This window comes from Phocoena sinus, chromosome 2, assembly GCF_008692025.1.
Source record: "Phocoena sinus isolate mPhoSin1 chromosome 2, mPhoSin1.pri, whole genome shotgun sequence".
NCBI classification, from domain to species: domain Eukaryota; kingdom Metazoa; phylum Chordata; class Mammalia; order Artiodactyla; family Phocoenidae; genus Phocoena; species Phocoena sinus.
The window spans coordinates 147,172,740-147,178,817 of NC_045764.1; positions in this window are offsets into that span (position 1 = coordinate 147,172,740).

A 6,078-nucleotide genomic window follows, 5' to 3' on the forward strand; every position below is an offset into this window, starting at 1 on the left:
TTCAGGAACCTAGGTTCCTTCCATCTTTTGGCTCCCCCGTCGCTTAGGGCCTTGTCATCACCCTTATCAAGCTGGCGGAAGGGAAAGGAGGATGAGGTGGGCACCACTGCTTTTTAAAAGCCTTGGCCTAGGGCTTCCCTGGTGGCACAGTGGTTGAGAGTCCACCTGCCGATGCAGGGGACACGGGTTCGTGCCCCGGTCCGGGAGGATCCCACACGCCGCAGAGCGGCTGGGCCAGTGAGCCATGGCCGCTGAGCCTGCGCGTCTGGAGCCTGTGCTCCTCAATGGGAGAGGCCACAACAGTGAGAGGCCCATGTACCACACACACACACAAAAAAGCCTTGGCCTAGAAATGGGACAAGCTCTTTACACCCTCCCTTGGCGAAAACTAGTCACATGGGCACATCTAACTGCAAAGGAACCCAGGAAGAGGAAGTGGATTCTTGGTAACTAGTTCCTAGTCTTGGCCTAGATAGAATACTTTAGGAGACTCTCAAATACATGGGAAAATGCCAACAGAGCATTGTGCATAGTACAAGCCCAGGTTTTCTAAGGTCCCAATCTCTAAGGTTCTAAGGTCCCACATAGCGTGAGCTATGTCTCTTTCTGTTCCAGCCCTGTGGCAAGGCTCTGCGTTTGTTCTTTTCCAGCCGTGTTGGTACATTCATGATGTTCTCTATAGCAAACCCACCCCACCATCCCCTGATGAGCAATATGGATGTCACTGAAGTTCTTGGAGGAAGACAGAAATGTAATCAAAGTCCTCCATGGATATCTGTTCTTTGCTCCAAAATTCTCTTCCCTTGTAGCACACTCACCTCACTTGTTCCTCTTCTCGGCCACATGCTTCCCTTTCACCATCTCCAGCCCCTAAAAGTGTCCTCATTGAGCAGTTGGCTCTTGCCCTTTGTTATATGTCCACTCAGCAAAACAAAAACCTGATATTAAGCCTAAAACCAAACAAGATATTTTTACCTCCAGCATACCCCTCAGGGAACTTAGCAGATCATTCCCTGAACAAAAAAAGGTCTCTTCTTGGGGCAGGGCTAGGTGGGGAGTTGCTAAATAAGGAAATGAATTTTTGCCATAAAAATTCATTTACATAGAAAGAAAGACTGGAAGGATGTTAACAGTGTTTATCTCTAGGTAACTGGATTGCAAGTGTTTTTTTTCCTCTTGCGTGTTCCTGTACTTTAATTTCTGTTTCCCGATCTTTCAAATTTTCTAAAGTACATGATGTAGTTCTTTAATCTGAAAGAAAAAAAGTAAAGGAAATTGTCTTTTGCTCAATTTTACTTATCAGTAGGGAAATGCAAATCAAAACCACAATGAGATACCACTTCATACCCATTAGGAGGGCAATTACGGAAGAAAAAAAAAACAACAGAAAATAACAAGTGTTGGCAAGGATGCAGAGAAATTAGAACCCTTGTGCATGTTGGTGGCAATGTAAAATGGTGCTGCCACTCTGGAAAACAGTATAGTAGTTTCTCAAAAAATTAAATATAGGATTATCATATGATCCAGCAATTCCACTTCTGGGTTTATACCCCCAAAGAACTGAAAGCAGGGTCTTGAGGAGATAATTGTACAGACATGTTCATAGCAGCATTATTCGCAATATCCAAGAGATGAAAGCAACCCACATGTCCATCAACGAATGAATAAATGAAATGTGGCATATACGTATGATGAAATATTATTCAGCTTTAAAAGGAAGGAAATTCTGACACATGCACACGGATGAACCTTGAGGAATTATGCCAAGAGAAATAAGGAGTCACAAAAAGACAAATATTGTATAATTCCACTTATATGAGTACGTATAGTGGTCAAATTCACAGAGACAGAAAGTAATATGGTGGTTGCCAGGGCTAGGGGAAGCAGGGATGGGGTGTTAGTGTTTAATGGGTATAGAGTTTTAGATGGGAAAGGTGAAAATGTTCTAGAGATGCATAGTGGTGATGGTTGCACAGCAATGTAAATGTACTTAATGCCATTGACCTGTACACTTAAAAATGGTTAACATGGTAAATTTTATGTTATGTATATTTTTCATAATTTTTTTAAAAAAAGAATTTATCTTTCCATAGGCAATTTTACAAGAATTTTTGACTTGGATAGCTTGTGATCTCTTTTGAAAACCAGATATTTCCCTAGTTTGGGCTTTCCACCTACACAGTATGCCTTTTTATATGAATTTGTAAAAAAGAAGAAATACTCATTTTACCAGTATTACATAAGGCTCAGGGGTTTAATAAGATATGGCTTCTCTTCTCCAAGGATTTGCCATCTAATAAGTGGGAAAGACAGGTAAACAATTAACTACAATCCGCAGGGAAATGCAATAGTGGCCAAGTGTAGGGATACAAGCAGTGAATTCTGCCTGGGTAAAGAGGCTTTTCAGAGAAAGAGGTGTTTAAACTGGACTTGGAAAAACCCTTACGAATTTACTAATGAAAAAGATGGGATGAACATGGGGGGCACACTGGAAAGTGACATAGAGACGGGGGACAGCACTGGGACAGGAGGAAATCAGTGACCCCAGTCTTAGGGCATCATGGGACCCTGAACATACCTGGCTGAATGCCAGCAGGGGGGCAAGCTCAGGCCTGGATGTGGCAGCGTTGTCTCTCCTGGGGAGATGACCCAGGATGTGGGCTGAACTCAGAAAGCAAAGTCCAAGCCAGCCGTGTGTCAGGACCAGAGCTGAGACCTTGGCTGGCTCTGTGGTGTGATTCTGGAGGGACGTGGAGCATGCTGGAGCTTCCTGTGTAAACAGGGGAATGGCTCCCTGCATGTTGGTGCCTGATTGTGTGCAGCTGTTGGTTTTGCAGTCTGACAAGGAATGGAGTAGAAGTGCTTTTCATTAACTGCAAAAGCTTATGTAATGTTTCTTGTCGGCATCTTGGACTTGGCCGTTCTGCAACACGTCTCCCCCCAGTACCCACACACATGGACTTGCGTGGGGCAGTGGAGTGCAAATGGCACACAGCTGTACAACCAGTGCCTTGGCCCCAGCAGGGGGAGAACAGAGCGTGCTGGTGTGCTGGAAATCCGTGGGTGCTGTGTCAGTCATTCTGAGTCGTGGGATTGGTGGCGGGGAATCAGCTTGCGAGAAGGAGACAGAGGGCGTGTAGAATTACACGTCTTGGACCTGGAAGGTCATCAAGATCAACTCATTCACTGGTTTATTGTCAATCGGTATGGGTCACTCTTGTCACTGCAGCTGTTTCTGCTGTTTGAATCCTCTGCCATGTGCTGGTCCCTGCCTTCTGTTGGGCACTTCTATTTCCGGCAACCACAAAGATGGCCTTTACGGCTCCTCTCTGCATCCCCAGGCTTCCCTAAGAGGAACTTTAACCCTGCTCCCAAGGCCACAGAAGTGTCCAGGATCCATGAGCATCCACAGCCAAATCTCATCTGGCCATGGCAGGAGCACAAAGTATAGGGGACGGGCCATGTGGAGAATCCTACAAATGTACCCTATCTCATTTTCCAAATTCCCAGGATTCTATCACCTACCTGGGGTCAGACCTTGACTCTCTTACCCAAACAGCACCTAAACCTCTACCCTCTTCCCTTCTTGGAAGCCTCCTTAATTCCCCAGGTGGGCCTGACTCACAAAGAGCTGGAAGTTCCCTGCCTGGGGTCAGGATACGCAGGTCTGGGAACACAAAGCCCTGGCTGCCTTTCCTGGAAGGGAAAGGGGGAAATTATCTTTCCATCGTGTTCGCTGATAGGTCAGAATAGCACAAAAGATAAGCTATGATTAATTTCTCAGTATCTCACCTTGTTGCACATGGATGGTCTCATTCACCTGGAGACAGGTGAGCTGGGCTCACTCATCTGATACCATAATGTCAAGTGGAGCCGTTGGCCCTACCACCTGGTAGTCTGTTCATGGGTCTTTCTTGACTCCCCAAGATGTAACTCCTGGACACTTCTGGGTGGGCCACTGATTGCTCCTTCATTTCCTTTAATTTACATTCACAGCTGCTCCTAGGTGGCACCTCCCATCTCATCCCAGCTCTGTCTCCTGTTCACTCCTAGACATTCTCCTGCATCCTTAGGCACAAAGCCCCAGGGAATCTGATCTGATTTTAGGGCAGAGCCCCACTGATATAGCAGGACCTAACCCTAGCAAAGCAGTGACTGAGGGCTGGGAATCTAAGGTATGAACCCTCCTTACTTTCATACAATTCTAAAACTACTTTTGAGCTAGGAATCCTGGCACTTCTGACCCAGAGGAGTACTGCCATTTGTGACAAGCCAGCTGTCCCCAGGCCCAGGTCAAGAAACCCTGGGATCAAATGGCCTGAACTCCGCTAAATAGACAAGGCCCTTCCTTTCCGGAATTTGAAACGATTAAGTGGCTCAATGGAGGCACTTTACTTTGTTCACTGAAGCAAGGGCCTTGTTGGTTGGCTTTTTCTAGAGTGTTCTTTAAGGAAGTTTTCCACCTTCCAGATTCTATATATTTGATTTTCCATCTTGTCTGGGTTCCTAGGAAAGCTGAAGCCTTCCCTCTGATGTCCAAATGCAGGGCATCGACAAGCTCTTTACGCTGGAAGATTTGCTAACATCGGGGCCACTCCTTAGGCATCCTTTTCCAGCCCCTCCCAACAATCTCTGAGCCTGAGCTCCACTTCACGTCTGGTGTCTGGGATGTATGTCCGCATGTTTAAAGCGTCTTCTGCATGTCAGCTCCTGCCCTCCTTTCCCAGGTCTGGAAACTACGTCCTTTTACCTTCTCCTGGCTGTAGCCCCCAAAGCGTTGGAGGGCATGTCACCGTGGCCTGCTGCAGCAGCCTATGTGTACGAGCAGATATAGCATCCAACGATCTGATTTATGTTTTCCAGATTTACCGCATCACTCGCATACCCAGGCCGGCTGATATTTTAAGAACGTGAATCAGAGTGTCTGGCATGGCTCCCTTTGCAGCCGAGCTCCGGCTGCAGGCATAATGAAGTTGGGAGGGGGGGAGAACTCTACTTATCGGGGAGGAAATGTGTGTCAGTAACAAGTCTGCCTGGCAACAGCACTAGGAGAGATCCCAGGCCCCAGGATCAGAGCCAGCATCTCCACACTGGTGGAAAAACATCACGCTGCACAATTTTCCTCCTTGGTGGGCTGACTACCCTCTTGAAAAAAAAAAAAAAAAGGAAAATAAGTGTTTTGTACATGCATGCATTCTCCAAAAGATATCCCCCTAACTTGCCATCAAACAGGGAGACTGCAATAAACTGAAATGTCACCGGGCTGGGTCTGTCCACGGAGACGTTATACGTGAATAATAAGAGAAGAGTTTCTGCAATGCAGTAGGAGGCAGGAAGATGAAGCTGAAAGAAACAGAGCTAACTGACTCTGCAACTCAGTGTAGGACTCTGCTTAGGGAGTAGGGCTCAAGACTAGGGAGACAGGGAAATATTCCTCTATTTTTTCCTAAGCTTTTTGGCAGGTGCTGCTAAATATAGAGTTTCCTATTTCTCAAGGAGTCTATTCAGAATGAGGGAGAAAGTGGAACAAGGACTGATCTAGACGTCTGCACATGTGGGGCTACGACAAGAGCAGTGGTTCTTTTTCACCTCTGGATGCCAATGCCTAGAGCAACAATAGACACCAGGTAGCAGCCTCATACAGGTGTGTTTAGCCAAACCTGGACCTGGCTCTGTTTGTACTTTGGGTGCCCCTGAGTGTCTCTCTTTACCCTTCCAGGCATCCTTTTTACCATCTGGAGAATGAACCGATGATCTCTTAGGGATTGTCCCAGGTCCAACATTCTAGGGTCTCATGGTCAAAAGTGGTTTTACGGGCTTCCCTGGTGGTGCAGTGGTTGAGAGTCCGCCTGCCGATGCGGGGGACGTGGGTTCGTGCCCCGGTCCGGGAAGATCCCGCATGCTGCGGAGCGGCTGGGCCCGTGGGCCGTGGCCGCTGGGCCTGCATGTCCGGAGCCTGTGCTTCACGACGGGAGAGGCCACAGAAGTGAGACCCGCGTACCGCAAAAAAAAAAAAAAAAAAAAAAAAAAAAGTGGTCTTACAATTTTTAAAAAGCAGGGAATTAAAAATGTTCCCAT